Genomic DNA, 16,355 nt, shown 5'->3' on the forward strand with positions numbered 1-16,355 from the left:
CTCACTCTGCCATGTCTCATCAAAAACTGATCATTGTCCTGGCTTCAGTCTGCCTTTTGTTGCAAAAGTAATGACAACAGTTATCATAATGACAGGGAAGAAGTCCATATTTATTGAGAACATCCTATACGCCACGCATAAAGCATAGGCTTTCCAGTCGTGATTTTATTTTAAATAAATAAATAATTTGCATTTCAGTTATTAGTAAGAATTTGTGAAAAGCATTCAAGTCCAATGGCCTCTGAGTGAGCTAAGAAAAGGAATTTCTGGGCTTTTATGGCTGAAGGCTAGATTTTAGAAGAAAACCGCTCATGAAGGAGCATGTATATATCCTCCCCTTGTTGTATTGCTTCCTACTGTCAATTTATCAGTAGGGACACAGGATTTTAAACATATGCCAGAGATGGGAGAGGGAGATTCTCTGGCTTGTGTCGTCTCTGGGATTGGTGAGAGAATGAGTTAAAACAGTGCTGTTTTTCTTCCCACTTCAGCTGGGAAATTTATAAGACAATGGGAAGTCTCTTCTCATACGTTTTGGCATAGTTTCTCTATGATTCTTTATCTACATCCCAGGCCGGATGGGATGTAAGGCAAATTTCCATAGTTAACAAGTCCAAAAGTCATTTGCGCTGACGTGGGAAGTAATATCACATGGTTTCCAAGGAGAATTTTATAACATCTTCCCAAACATTGATATTTTCCTTTTCCTTTTTAAAAGAATTATTTTAACTTGGAGTATTCTTAATTTGACATCACCAAACAAAAGAAATGTGTCTGAAATGAAGTGGGAATTGGAAAAGGAGAAACTAAAATGGGAGAACTTACTTTTCACTGTACTTTCTTGTCGTTCTGACCTTAATGTGGAGTGAAAGCCCAGAGCTGTATTTTAGCGGCATTGATGTGTCAACAAAATCATCTGAGGAGGCAGTCTGCTTCTATGTTGCTGTTTCTCTTTTAATAAAAAGAAAAATCCAGAAAATCTACAAAATCATAACTTTTCTTGAGACCATCAGAGAGTTGAGGTCATATGACACTCCACTTCAGGAGCCAGACTAAATAAGGTCACTTCAGGGCACTGCATTGAAGTTAAATATGGCAACAAAAGTCCAAGAAGCTCAGTTTAACTACTGACCAGATGGACTTACTGATTTAATTCCCACACACTCTAACAGCTTGACAGAGGAGGCATGCCCATTTCTAGTTTTAAATACTATTGCCTTTAGTCTCTACTGTCCTTCCAACATACAATAGACAGAGTTTAAATTTTTCTTTAAATTGGCTCATGAAAAAAACCAGAAAAAGTAATCCACTGTTAAATGATAAACTAGTTAACCAAATCAGACTCAAAGAAAACCCCTTGGTTGGAATTATTCAAAAAAGGATTAGAAAACAACCAGTTAGTAAGTTACAAGAAATGGTAGAAAATCTAGAAAACATGAGGGAATAAATCAAGAATTTTGGCATAGAAATGAAAATTATTTAAAAATCAAATGTAAATGCCAGAAGTTAAAGACAGAGAGAGAGATGAAGAATTATTTCAGTTTATTAGCAGACTGAGCACAAAAGGATAAAACAATAGTGATTTAGAAGACCAATTAAAATTATTCAAATGGAAAAGAAGGAAAAATCCAAGAATACAAATATAAAATAGAATGGAGTAACTAACACGTACTGGCAATATTAAACAGTCTAACACAAGAGTAATTGGAGCCCTAAAGGGACAAGAGAGAGAAAATCAGGCAGAATAAATGTTTAAAGAGATAATGGCAGAGAATTTCAATAATTTCTTAAAAATTTAAACAACACTTTCCACAAGATTCTGCATTCTCACACCTAGATATACCTAAGAGAAATCAAAAAGTATTCCCACCCACAGACAAATATTGAATATTTATACCAGCTTTATTTACAACATCCACAAACTAGGAACAACCAAAGTGTCAATTAACTGGTAAATGGATACACAACTTGTGTTATATCCATATAGTGGAATAATAATTCTCAGCAATAAAAAGGAGCAAACTATTGATACATGCCAATGAAATGTCTGAATCTCAAAGGCATTATGCTGAGTGAAAGAAACTAGAAACAAAAAGCCTCCCTGATTCCATTCACAAGACATTCCAGAAAAGGCAATAATGTACTGTTCAGGAAACTGTCAGATCCCTGGTTGCCAGGGGATGAGCGGGAGAAGGGGAAACTGTCTACAAAGAGCTATAAGGAAACTTTTTGGGGTGATGAAAATATTCTGTATCTTCCTTATGGTGGCAGACACATGACTATGTAATTGTCAAATCTCATTGAACTATATATATACTAAAAAAAGGATGTTTTATTATAAGTAAATGATATCTCAGTAAACCTAACTTAAATAATTTAGAAGAAATTAAAGAACACCTGGAAATCCTAGTTGGAAATTTTTTGATAGAATAAGGTGTCCTCAGCACAATTCTTTTCCTAAAATTGTGGGGAAGTCATTCTGCTGTAATTAACAGCATTATGTAATTAACCTAATTAAGGGGAACTTCTTGGATTTATGAGTTCACTAATCCCTTTGAAAATAGACAAAGCAGGATTTTAGCTACAGCTCCAGAGAATACAGTTTTTGAAGAGCTGTCAATGAACTAGAAATAATAAGGTGACAGACTTGTAGGAAGAACCCATACAATGTGATAACACTTCTTACCTGCAGTACTATGTCTTTAAAATGGATCTAAGACCTTTACATTAAAAACAAACAAACAAACAAACAAACAAACAAAAACTGTCCTGTAGGAATCTTTTGAGAGACCTAATCTTTTAAGTTACATGGAGTCGCCTCAATTGATTATGAAGAAAATAGGAAGCTAAAGCTAAGGGGAAAGTTTACCTGTTAAAAACATGTTTTTGGATAAAAGTTCTTAAAAGAAGATTTGTGTCTTTTTACCCAAAATTTCACTTTATAAATCTAAAATAAGGGAAAAATAAAGAATATTAGAAGTGGATGAGAATGTTTATAAGTATTCATTTTAATAGCAACAAGTTTGAAATATCTTAAATTTCTTATAATATGCAAGCATAGGAATTATTACGAAAATTGTGACTAACATCAATCAACTATGTTGCTCTCTTTAAAAAGATCACTAAAAAGTCTGTACATTAACTTGGAAATGCTGAAGACTATAATGTTGATAAAAAAAATCAGAAGAACACAAAGTTAGACATGAAATTTGATTATGTCTAAAACAAATAAAAAATACATTCCGAGAAATAAATTTTTAAATGAAGTGAGAGAGAGAGGGAGAGAGTTAACATCCAAGATGAAAGTCAGAATATTTTATAACCTAATTTGAGAAGTAGCATTGTATCTCTTCTGCCAGATTCTTTGATTTAGCAGTGGATCAGTTAGTCTAGCTCAGTTTTAAGAATCACACACAGAAATCAATACTAGAAGTCCAGAATGATTGGGGGTCATCTTGGAGTCTTAGAGACTGCCTACAACCACTCTCCAATTTTCCACTACCAAGGTTGACCCTGGCCCCATAGGACCTCTTGCCCCTTTCCCACCTGGCTTACACCTATGTGGGGTCACACACACACACACACACGTATGTGAACGTTTCTAATATTGATTAATGACATTAACACATTGATATTTAAAGTCTGATTTCTTCTTGATTGTGTCCAATAGCCCTCTTTTTTAAAATCACATTTTTTCTGAGTGATGAATCATAAATGTCAGTTGTTTGAGGTTCTCTAAGACAAACAAGAATGTCCAACTATATTAGGCAATTGATCTAAAATAGAAGGCAAGGGATACTGAGCTGATTTAAGAGTAGGGTAAATGCAGTCACCATTTATATAACAGATTGAAAAAATGTATCTTGATAACTAAATGCATAAAAATGTAAAGCAAGTTCCTAACTATGATCGAATGTGTAGGCAGTAGATGCTGTAGGTAGCCTTATCATTCCCAGGTATTTCTTGTTGCTAAAATAGAAATTAAGCAACATAAGCTAGAACCCAAGCTTAAACCCTTTGGGATTAAAAAATAACCTAAAGTCCAAATATTTCTATAATAAGAATGACATAGTTATTACTCATATAAGACTCTCTTGGATTATCTGTGTGATCTACCAAAACAGAGCCAGAGTTTGAACTAAGGTCTGTCTGATTCCAAGTCTATATTAAGCATTGAGTGCCAGACTAAGCAGATTCCCTCTGCTCTGTAAATGTAGAGGATGACTACATTGTGTGTGTGTGTGTGTGTGTGTGTGTGTGTGTGTGTGTGTGTGTGTGTGTTTAGAGCAGGACCTACCTTTGTAAAAGCTGTGTTTTTGAAAGATGAATTTTGACAGTGATGTGCAGAAGTTGATTAGAGAAAGGCCAGACATACACTAGGAAGCCATTCAGGAAGCTCAAGCAGTGGTCCTTGCATCTGATGATACTGGGAAATGTTTATGATAAGTAAAATTGCAGGTCTTTGAGTATCAGGAAACTTTTCACTATTTTGTATTCTGTAAAATACAGGGCCAGATCTTGTATGCGTGGTTCACTATTCCCCAGGAGTTGTATTTGATAGGAACTCTGATTGGGAAGGTAAATGTATGAGTTCTTGCCTGGTCAGCCCTTACAGCAGCAAAGTCATCCTTTCCTCAGAGAACACTAAGTAAAAGAGACAGGATCCCCTGGAACAGATTTAGTGATGCTATGCTTCCCAGCTTGGAATCTCATGTAATTGCTGAGTTGATTTACAGTTACCACTTGTCCCTGTCCCCACAGTTGCCTAGAAAAACACTTAGATTTGCAGCCTATATCTCATGACTCCTCATTTTTCCCCCTTGTTTATGTTTTGAAATCATCGAAAGATAAGAATTGATTAATAGATTTTTTATTTAGGAAGATAACACACTTTTACCATCTGTTTGATTTTTCTCTATTTCTCCCAGAAAGGAGTGTTTTTTAACACAAAGACAGAGCAAGGAGAAGTTCAGCTTTGAATCTTTATCCACAAGTTTTTAACATGCCTGAAGAATTGATTGAATTTCAACATACTAGTATAAACATCTAACATATGGTAGGCATTGTGTTAAATTTTAAGAGACACGAGGTCCTCGACCTCCTTGAGCTTTCAGGTTAGCAAGGGACAAATCCAATTTACATGAGATCAATCAATGGGTTAAGACAAAGGGAAGTTTCATGCAATAAATCAAGAATGTGACATTTTATTCCTACCCCATGAATTAAAGCCAACTTAGAGCCTCGGGTATCACTTAGTTCCTTGGAGAAGCCAGTGACAGAAACAGTAGATTTTCTAATTATCATTGAAAGATGGATAGAACCCACACTGTCCCTGCGTGACAGTTCTTCATCTACAATGATGACTTGGCTTCACTCTGGGCCATCTATATATCAGCAGCCCATCAGATCGCCTCCCCAGTTTTGGGGATATTTTTGAAGCCAGGGGCATCAAATGGTAATTTTTCTGTTCTGCAGTTCCAAGGAGGCACACACCAAAGCCAAAATACAACCTCAACTGAATTTTTAAAGGCAGAAGCTGTACCCTAGAAAAGGAAAGGGGAAGAACTCCATGGGGGCTGACATGTTAATTCAAGTACTCAAAGCAACTTGATACTGACTCAACATTTACATTGAAAATATTAATATCTTTGTTGACAGCAGTGAGTTGATGACTGTTATAGTCAAACCTTGTGTATAGATGCAGAAATATTCCTGTTGACACCAAGGATGTGTCTAGAATTTATTTACAGGAGGTATTTAGGGATGGCAATCTGGTTTTGAATGGGATAAAAGGGGGTGTGTTTCAAGAATATTTGTTTAATACTTCATGTAAGTTTTTTTTAATTATTGTTTATATTAAACATGGGAAGACTGGTCTGGAGTTTGGGAGGGTGCTTTGTACCCTAATGGGGCCAATGCTGCAGCCCACCATGCCTTCTTCCTTAGACCACACCTTAGTACTCTGGCTTACCAACATTATTGGCTATTGTACGATGTCCAACAAAGTTTGAGTTTATCGAAGTTTAAAACAACTGATTCCTGCTTTGTAGCTTTATTTTCAGTCAGTTTTCAATGATTTTATGTGTCTGACATCAAGCAAACATTCTCACTGAAATTTTCACAAAAATAACAGAATTGGTCAATTGTGACACTAGAGAAACATCGCCCCAAGCTATATTGCTACATTTAGAAAAAGCAACCATATTAAAACCTAATATGCAATTTAATCATTTGTAAAAATCAAAGGAAGTCATAGCAACTATCGCAGAACTTATCTATAATCCCATTGATGGGAATTGTAAATATAAAATGCAGAAATGGCATTTTATATGTATAAATGAATTTTAGCAAATTAGTTTGGTATGTCTGCAATAAACTCTATACCCTTTGAAAATACTGCTCCCAAAATTATCAAGAAATAAATTGTCATTTAGCAATGAAAATAACAAATTTTACTTAACGCATACTGCAAACAAACTTTTAAAAATAGCTCATGTTTACTGAGTGCTTACCATCTGCCCAGCACCATAGACTAGCACTTCATATATATTGTCATTATCCAATATTTTGACAAGAAAATGGAAATATGAATAGATTAAGCAGTTTGACCAGGCTAATACATAAGAACTGGAGCCATAATTTAAACTTGATCAGTCTGATTCCAGAGTATTTGCTAACAACCCTTATCCTAAATTATCTCTTTGGTAGGACTTACGGAGCAAGAAACAGTGATTCATTCAGGATGATGTGTTAATCAAATTTCATTTAACAAAGACATTCATAATCATGTTTTCATTTTGCTTGTTTTTCCAGCTTTGGCCATTGGTAGCTCTTTCCGTAGGCGCTTGCATGATCAGCCCCATCTTTGACACACTTCCCTTTTTGTGATTTTGTTTTGCTCGCTTCCTTACTTTCTGGCACTCTAAGGTATCCCAGGTTGATCTCCTGCCCCACTCATAGAATCATCCCTTTCTTCTAGGAGCCCTGGTTCTTTTATTGGAAAATGGTATTAGAAGCCAAGATCTAGATAACAGCCATGGCAGGTGTAATTGTCATAGCCCTTCTCAGCAGACAAAGCAAGAAATATTTGTGTATATGCATGTATATAGGCATATCTATATGTATTACTGTAGTTATCTGTCTGTATCTGTACTAAACACAAGTTCATACCGTCTCCAACTCTAATTTGTTACCATATGGAACATTCTAGCCTTCTCTTGTTGTTTGTAACCTCCCACTCCAACAGTGAGAAACCTGTCTTGTTCCATCAGCCACCCATTCACTTAATTGCTTAGTTCCAATATATATGTGTAGTGTTTTGTTATTGCAGTATTTATTCCATCCTAGTGTCCTCTGGCTTCCTAAAGAGTTTTTTTAATTGCACACATTAAGATTCATTTTTTGTGCTGTAAAGTTTTATGGATTTTCACAAATTCATAGCGCTGAGTATCCACCACAGCAGTATTGTGGCAGAAAAGTTTCATCCATAAATTAATGAGAATAAACAAATTTCTCTCACAGAAGAATTTCAAATAAATTGTGTAGATATTATACCCTCAAGGAGATAGAGCATAACTCCCCACTCCTTCAGTGTGGATGGCACCAAGCAATTTCCTTCTCAAGGGTACAGAATGGAAAGGGGGCGGGGAGAGAATAACCTTAGAGTGGATTCACCTGACAAATACTACCGTAGCCAGGTGGTCAACATCAACAGTAAAAATAAATCATGTTGAGTACACATACCCTTGACATGATGTGATGGGGATGGCCTTTATCTCTGTGGCCTTTCTCCCCAAAACCTGTAACCCTAGTCTAATCGTGTGAAAAACATCAGTTAAAACCTAGTTAAGTCATGTGTATATAGACATATATTCGTTTTCATATTCTTTTTCATTAAAAGTTATTACAAGATACTGAATATAGTCCCTTGTGATATACAGAAGAAATTTCTTTTTTAACTGTTTTTATATATAGTGGTTAACATTTGCAAATCTCAAATTCCCAAATTTATATATGCGTTAGTGGGACATTATGCTGTGCACCAGAAATCGACACATTGTAACTGACTATATATCAATTAAAAAACAAACCAACAGCTGAGGTATATTCTGAAAAATACCTGATTAGTAGTTTTCAAAATTGTCAAGGTCACTAAAAACAGGCAAATCTGAGACACTGTCACAGTCTAGATATCCTTAAAGAGACAGGATGACCAAACACAATGTCGCATCCTGGATAGCGTCCTGGAACAGATAAAGGATATTAGGTAAAAATAAGAAAATATAAAGTATGGTGTTTAGTTAAAAATAATGATTTATCATATCAGTATGAACTCATAGATTTTGACCAATGCACTGTACTTACGTAAGATGCTATTTATAGGGGAGATCAGGAGTATTTGAGAACTCTTGACTTTCTTCAACTTTTCTGTAAATATAAAATTATTTACATGTGAAGTTTATTTTAAAAAGAGAAATAAAATATGAAGAAAAACATTTAAAGAGGCACAACTCTAGCACAGATTAACATCTTGTAAACTAAGTAATGATGCACCCAAGTGGTGATGAGAACTTTCATGGAAAGAGTAACTCTTAAGATTCTAAACTAGAATTGGAGGGGAAAAGAAAGAGACGAGCAAACCAGAGATTAGATGTTGCTCCAAACTGGAGGTGAGTTTGGAGAAATGGTTTGGATGAAATTTTTCACATACGCTAAAATACTCAACATACATGAGAAAGACATGGAATGTAATGACCATCTCTATTTTCAGGACTATACAAATATTTGAAGTGTGTAATTGGCAAATAAGATTGAGACAAATCTCAGCTTCACAGGTTTCTGGAGAAAGATAATCGTGTTTTGCAGGGAAAATGTTAATGGATCTGCTGAACTCTGTTGGCACACTATAGTAACTTCCTTGAAAAGGCCAAGCATTGTGAGATTAGCTAAGGTAATTTTTACTTTCCAGAGATATTCCTGAGTTCTAAATAGAAAACTTACTCAAAAGTGTTAGCTTTTACATATCTTTAAAAACAAGGCATTTTACAACAACCCAAAGTTTTTCTTTTCCCTTCCGATAGTCATTGTGTTTCATATTCCTTTCTTTATCAATCAATGGATTCATGGGATATTTTATTTTCCTTCTTCATTAGGCGGAGTTTGAAGTATTCTTCTGTCTGACAATGAGAAATTGGTGGTGCCTCTGAAACTTGGATTTGCATCCTGCTGATAAGCAACTGATCTTGTACATTTCAACTGAGCAATTTCATTAATTGCAGTTTTACTATCAGTTTCCTCAGAGTGAGGCGGGGGAGCATAAGAAGTACTAGGGTGACACATACACGTTTGGGAAAGTTTCTCTCTTCATGACGGTTAAAAAGTCCCAACTTTAAGATAGTTGTGATTCTAAAAGAATCAGCACAAAGTGATAGTAATCCTTTTCATAAAAAAAAAAAAAATAATAAGTGTCTGCTAATTTTTGGAAAAAAGGTCATACAATGGATGAAAAGATTAAATTCCGGCAAGGGGTCATAGCCTACTTCCAGTTGATTATGAGACAAGCAGAGCTCATTCTGGATGGATCTTGGCAACCACAGCAGCCAAATCCTTACAATGGCCACCAAACTCTGATCTCCTGTTGACTAATTTTTTTCACAGATTTTTACTTAAATGTAGCATCATGAATGCACAGCTGCAGAGGATGTGCAACACAGCCAGAATTGTACACAGTGCAATCTGTGAGGGATTTTTTTTCTTTCCTTTTATGTCTGGGGCGTTGTTTCAAACAATCCTGTGGATGCTGTTTTTGTCAACCTGCCATCTCTCTAGCACATTCATAAAACAATTGGAATGGCAGTACCTGGGCGCTGTTCACGGAGAGGCATATGATATGAAACAGCTGCTCTTCTACAGAAATCGTTATCGAGTGGCAGTCTGAGCTAGGAGTGGGCATTGGCTTGAGGACCATCAATGAATAATGACAGACTGTGTTTTCAAAAAAGCGATGTGAGGTTCCTCTTGCCCTTCTGCACAGGAGCTGCCTGTGGGGAGCTCGAGAAGAACCTTACAAGTCAACTGGGGGGATGCTGTCATGTTGACTTTGGCATGAGATAGAACAGCCAAGTCCTTGTTAAGCAGGATATTCTGCAGTGACATTGGAAAGTTTATGGTCCCTGAGGAGTACAGTTTATAGGATGTGTATGATTGGAAACAGAGAAATCAGGATTTCCAAAGATTGATGGACCTGTGAAGTAAATGCTTGCTTTCCTGAAGATAAAAATCATTGACTACATTGCTTGGTAACAGTTTGTATGTGTGCGTGTGACAAATACGGTTTTATCTTCTATCTGTAGCGTATTTAGCAAATATTTTAGTAAACATTCACTACACGCCATCTTTATATATATTAGGCAATGATCTAGAAAAGGAGCTACAAAAAGAATGAACCATGGCCAATGCCTGCCCATATGGAGTTTATTTTTGATGAGTGAGACAGAGTTTCACATAGCAATGTGATGCAGTTATAAGGAGTATGAACCTAGTTTATTCTTCCTTTTAAACTCCCAAAGTAGCCACGTTGCTCAGGAGATAGAAGAATGTAACAGCTTCAGAGAAAATAGCATTTGAGTTGTTTCTTAGAGAATCAGTAGGTCACTGAGTGGAACAGATTTTGAGTAGAAGGAGAAATGTGGTAGGAGACTAGGGGAGAATGCTTCAGAAGCCAATAATATTATCTGCAGAAGGAGGGACAGAACCTCAAAGACGGTTGTTTGAGAACAGCAGTTTTGGAACAAAAAGGTGGGAACGAAGCAGAGAGAAGCTGAGATTTGAGAGGGGATTTGCCAACAGATTTTGTGTGTTTGCACCAAAGAGTTTGACCATTAACTGCTGTAAGCCAGCATTGCCCTATGTGTTCCTGTGTAATAATTATTGTGTAAATATGCTCTCTGAAAAATAAAGTTTCACTGGAGAATGCGTTAGTAAAACTGTGACATATGTCCCCATCTCAGAGATTCACAATGTATATTAGGAGATAAAAGGCCTGGTGGAGACTCAGAATAAATCAAGCAGTTTACTAGGCAAGAGAGAGCCGATCAAAAGATTGAAAGGAAGGAAGTGTGCCAATAAGGCTTACTTTCAGGAGCAAATTCTATGAGCATTGTGGAAAATGAACTAAAGTAAGGAAGCCTGAGAGCAAGGAGCAATATTAACGCCTCCACAGGAAAGTGATGAGACTCTGAGAGAAGAAAGTGACAGTAGGGATGGGAAGAGTCAGCAATGTTTCTCAGGAAATGCAGGATCTGCTCAATGAGAATAATGGCAGATGTAAATACAGTAGCAGGTTTTCCACTGGACCACAGTAAGTTCCTGCCAGATTGATAGTGGTTAAATGAGCTGTCATAAATTGAGTATCTCTCTGTTTCACAATGGGCTAGACATTTTAAAAATCTGATCTCATTTTTCTTCACAACTTCAGAGATTCTCTGATTACAGAATTGGGACCAGGAACACACATTGGAGATGAACCTGTGGCTGGAATGGGCATCTCAGTGCAGATGCTGATGGTGGCAAAGTTATGTTCGGTAAAACACCCCTACCCTGCTTGGGGAGGTCTTGTGGCCATGCTTTAAAGACTAAACAGTTTGCTAATAGCAGTGGGGAAAAAAAAAAAAAAAAAACAGATGTTAGAAAATACAGTTTGTGGTCGAATGTTTGCAGTGTTGCCCTATTTTCAAAAAGGCCATTCGGCTAGTAAACTCAGTTCTTCACAACTTTTCCAAAAATCGGAGTGGAGAATGGAGTTTTCTTAATGGACAAACTCTTGTGTAAGTGTGGTTCTAACTTACTGGACAGTAGTTTGGATTTTCACCAGGGTCCTAATTTCATTCCTTGCAGACCTAATCATTCAGTAAGTTGTAAACTGGTTCCTCAGACGTTGGTGATGAAATGCAGAGTCAGGGATAAGCATGGGGTCCAGCTTCCAGAGCTGACATAGGGAGAGAAGGAAGTAATGTATACAGAGGAACAGGCAGCCTGGGTACACCTAGGAGAAAGGATAACTGTTTCCAGAAGAAAAAAATACTTGAAGGAGAGAGTACATGCCAAGTAGCAAATTTAGGAGGGGCAGAGACAAACAGCATGGCAAGAATGAAGTGTCAAGGGCACTCTCTGATTCATCTATTTATTCCACAAAATGTATTAAGTACCTTGGAGATGCTAAGCTCTGTGCTCAAGTCTGGGCGAATGGAAATACACAAGACATAAAATATGTAGGTGAAAATGCTGATCTGATATTTCCTACCTTGCCCCTGCTCTAAAGACTTAAAAGATGGCCTTTTCCTTCTCACCAAGGCATCCTCTCCAACACCACACTTGAGGGGCAGCCAGAGAGAGGGTGGGGACACCAGTGTACTGCACCTGAGTGTCACCACAGCTGTAGAGCGTGATGGGGGTAGGTTGCCCTTTAGCTTAGGAGATGCTGGAGCCTAGAGTCCTTCCTGTTCCATATTTGCTGTAGCATGCAGGAATTGCTGGTGATTTTTGATAGCAGCACAGACATTTTCTTGAAACACCTGTAAGTCTGGAATCATTATCATTGGAGCAGTATTTCCTGGGGTCCACTTCTTTGTGAGGGAAACTAGGAAAAGCTACAGAAGATGGAAGTGAAGCGAGTCCTTAACCTCCAGAGGTAGTTACAGCCAGGTGAACATGGACAGAGAAGAGTTTCCTAGAGGCTTCCGGGAGAGATTCTCTTACTTCTTAATGATAAATTCGTAAATAAATGACACTAAAGCATATTAGTTAAAGAGAACAGTCTAAAACTATAGTTCACTATACTAAGTTGTTGATAAAAAGACAGCTGCACAGACAGTAAAACTATATTCTGGAAGTTGAATTCAGGACATTGCTTTTGTGCAAGGATTAACACAGAGATGAAAATTCAAGTCATTTACCACAGTGTCTGTTTCTCAGGTCCCAGCAGAACTAGATGGGGAGATGATCTCCTCAATCAAGAATACCCTTCATTTTTACTTTCTTTGATATTAGGCCAATAATCCCAATCTTGGCAGAAATTAAGGTATTTCCAAATGAGGACAAGGGGAAGGAGTCTTTCCATGATCACAGCATAACGAAGAAACTGACTGCAGTTTAAGAGACCACTTACACTGCCTCAGCTGATCATTTTAATGGCCAGGAAGGTTCAAGCCAGCTGTTCCTGTAGATAGTAGAGGCAGAGGGAAGAGAAGGAAAGCGATCAGAGGAGAAGCACCAAAGACAAACTTGCCCTCTTCCTAATACTGCTGAGAGGGTTAGGCTTAATACCATCACAGGAACGTGGTCACAGTGGATGTGGTCACCATGTCTCTACCACATCTCTGTAGTCACCATTAACTGACCTAAACAAACCCGGCTCCAAAAGGGATCAAGTCATTCCGTGCAGGATGAAAAATACTGAAAGAGAAAAACAAACCACAAGCATTTGATTATAGGATCTGAAAGAAAATCAGGGAATAGGTTTTTCACCCAGTATGACTGCTTTCCTTGGGGTTGTTATGGTCCAGTCTTTGAGCTGATTTGATTAATGCTGATCTTTACAGTAATCCTTTTAAAATGTCAAACTAGGACCAAGAGGCTAACTGTCTTATTTGAGAGACTCATTCATAGTAATATTTTATAGTATGAAGGTGAAATAGCTAACAAGTCACTAATTGCAAGCTGTATGTATTTAAAAGACAGGCCAGAACACTAAACGGGATTGTTTTTGTATTGGCAAATCAATATAAGAAAAACTTCCATACCTGGGCTATTTCCTCTGCCTGGAAAAAACCCTCCTGTAGGACCCTGCCAGTGAAATTATGTTCTGTGGCCACGGAGCTGAGTCAGAATTTTGAGTAATTTCAAAACATAAGTTTTTTCCTCTGCTTCCCATTTTCTACTCCATCTATGTGTCCATTTATGTTGATGCTTAAGAAAGATTTTAAATCATTCCCCAAGCCCCTAAATGTCTCCATCTGAATTGACATCAATGAAAGTGAGACATAGCACTGATGTGAATATTGTCCAGCCGGGGATTTTAGCAGGAATCTTGGGTTTCCTACAGTCACACTAGCCAAAGGGAAGTTGGTCCAGGCCCTCCTCTTCCCAACCACTAAAACATAAGGCAGATTCTAATACATTCCTCACCTCCCTTTCTCCTCAACGTAAGTCCTTGGCTCTTTCTTTCAAGGATGAATCCTGAAGGATTTTAGGATCTAATTGTCACAGCATTTACAAGTCTAATCACAATGATAGAGAGGGAGTGCTTGGCCTTTACAGTTTTCTAAAGTGCATATATATTGAAAGCATGAAATATTGTTTCAGGAATGCCGAAGAGTGGATACTAGTTCTTTGTACTTGATTTAAATGAGGTCTTTTGAGATCTAATGCTTATTTTGAAAGATTAATGCAGGCTGTAATCAATATGGTCAAACTTCAGCACTTAATTTCATTTAAAACAAAGTCCAGAAGAGAAAAAGAATAATTGGACATTTAAAAATACAGAGTAGGCAGTAATGCCTTTTGACAGTCATGGTGCTAATCACCAATTTAATTGGCTTGATAAAAATATACCATTTCACTTGAAGTTTCAGATTATTCTCAGTTCCTATAAGCATGAGAGATATTGGTACAAGGGGTACCCGACTTGTAGGCTCCATTGTTGTGTTTATAGTTCCCTATAAAGTATAATCCACTTGCATATCTTATGTTTTTATTGGCATGTTATGCTGTCTCTATGGTAGCCATCGACCTTTCAGACTGCAGTAAAAACAGGCTACAAAAGAGAGGTGAACAGTGATCAGGAAATAGTAACAGCCAAGTTGTAAGTATACCAAACTTCAAACAGCCCACTGACCATACCTGCTGGTCAATGCAGAAATCCCATCTCACCAACATGTTACATAGAAACTGGTCGCAGTAGGTCAGAGAGATCTCCAACCTCATGTCACACCCAAGAAATCTTTAAACACATCTTGAGCTCAGGAAAGTCTTCAAGAAAGTAGGGGCAGCAGTGCAGGTCAGAGGAAAGGCTGGTCTCGGGGATCCAGCATTCCGGTTTTGAATCCTACCATGATCCAGGTAGATAATGTGATCTTGGTCAAGTTACTGTCCTTCACTGAGCATCAGTGTCCACGTCTATAAAATGAGAAAACTAACACCTTACCTTTCCTGACAGCTTGTGAGTATTCAGTGAGGTAAAGGGTAAAAGTTACCCTAATAAATGGTAGTTGATTGAACAATTATAATTTTTCCATGAAAATAGCTTCTAAGTTTTAATGAGAAAAGTCTGTTGTCTCCTTACCCTCATCAGTTCACCTCCCTCTGCCTCTGACCAAAAAAAAAAAAAAAAAAAAAAAAAAAAAAAGTTACACTAGAAGCAAAACTAATTGATCTAGTAGGAATGGGTAGATTTATGCTTACTCCTGTGCTCTGTATTAGAATCTCTTATTTAAGACCCTAGATGGTCATCCTCTACAAAAAGGGAAATTCTCAATGATAAATAGGTAAGTCTAGTCCTCCACTGAGAGCAGAAAATTCCCTGTTTGAAAGATTTCCTTGGCTTCTAACAAAAAAGTACATGCTGCTCTTTTCTTCCTAAAGCATTCCCCTAACCAGGAAATACTTACCATCTTTAAAGTAAAGCTGCAGTAAGCTGTTGTGCCCACCCCACCACTGAGCCATGGAGAACACTCCAAAGCCACATGCAGTTGCGGGTCTACACCACGGGCTTCTCACCAGCATGCTGTGTAAGGCCACAAGCCAAGAGCCAGATTCAATTGATATCAGAAAGTCTAAACAATTCCACACTAGTGTGCCCACTCTTCTTTTTCAATAACCATGTGAGGTTCTTGTCACCTTAGTGATAATGGGGTTCTGTGAAGCTCTCTTCCCCAAATTGTGCTTATTTCACATCTCGTAGGTCATCTAATGACATTCAATCACTGCATATTAATAGGAAAATCACAGAATGCAGTTTAAGTATGTGTTCCTGGACTATTTAGTAGCACTTCTCTCTTACCCAAGCTGCCTGATAAAAGAATAACTTCAGAAAATTCCTCTTTTTCTCTCCAGTTTTTTTTTTTAAGTTAAAACATTTGGGGGCTTATCTCCACTTCTGTGAATGTTCAGTCTTTAAAATGTTTATTGGATAAGCTTTAAAACATTTTGTAAATCACTTATCAGCTCAGTAACCACACATAATCTGAAATGTGATTCTATGTATCACAAGCTTAAGTACAGAATTATTTTTATAGAAAGAAATTGTACATGTTCAGAGTTGGTGGAGGTCTGCTACTCCAATCCAATGAGACCCTTCC

The 16,355-nt window shown here is 37.3% G+C and overlaps 2 long non-coding RNA genes across 5 annotated transcripts in view; one reads left to right on the top strand and one right to left on the bottom strand.

Moving 5' to 3' along the window:
- LOC123613269 (uncharacterized) overlaps positions 1-16,355 on the top strand; it is a 340,111-nt gene that overhangs the window by 251,314 nt on the left and 72,442 nt on the right. The window lies entirely within an intron of this gene.
- The window catches only part of LOC123613267 (uncharacterized), a 381,851-nt gene that overhangs the window by 10,253 nt on the left and 355,243 nt on the right, over positions 1-16,355 (bottom strand). For 3 of the 4 annotated variants that reach the window (XR_012505599.1, XR_012505598.1, XR_012505600.1), the window contains 3 exons: positions 8,365-8,427; positions 8,120-8,243; positions 826-6,109 (listed from right to left, as the gene is read on the bottom strand). This is a non-coding gene — a long non-coding RNA (uncharacterized LOC123613267). The remainder of the gene's footprint in view (positions 1-825; positions 6,110-8,119; positions 8,244-8,364; positions 8,428-16,355) is intronic. The other variant, XR_006720624.2, reaches the window with a different exon arrangement.

Source organism: Camelus bactrianus, chromosome 3 (genome assembly GCF_048773025.1).
Source record: "Camelus bactrianus isolate YW-2024 breed Bactrian camel chromosome 3, ASM4877302v1, whole genome shotgun sequence".
NCBI lineage: Eukaryota > Metazoa > Chordata > Mammalia > Artiodactyla > Camelidae > Camelus > Camelus bactrianus.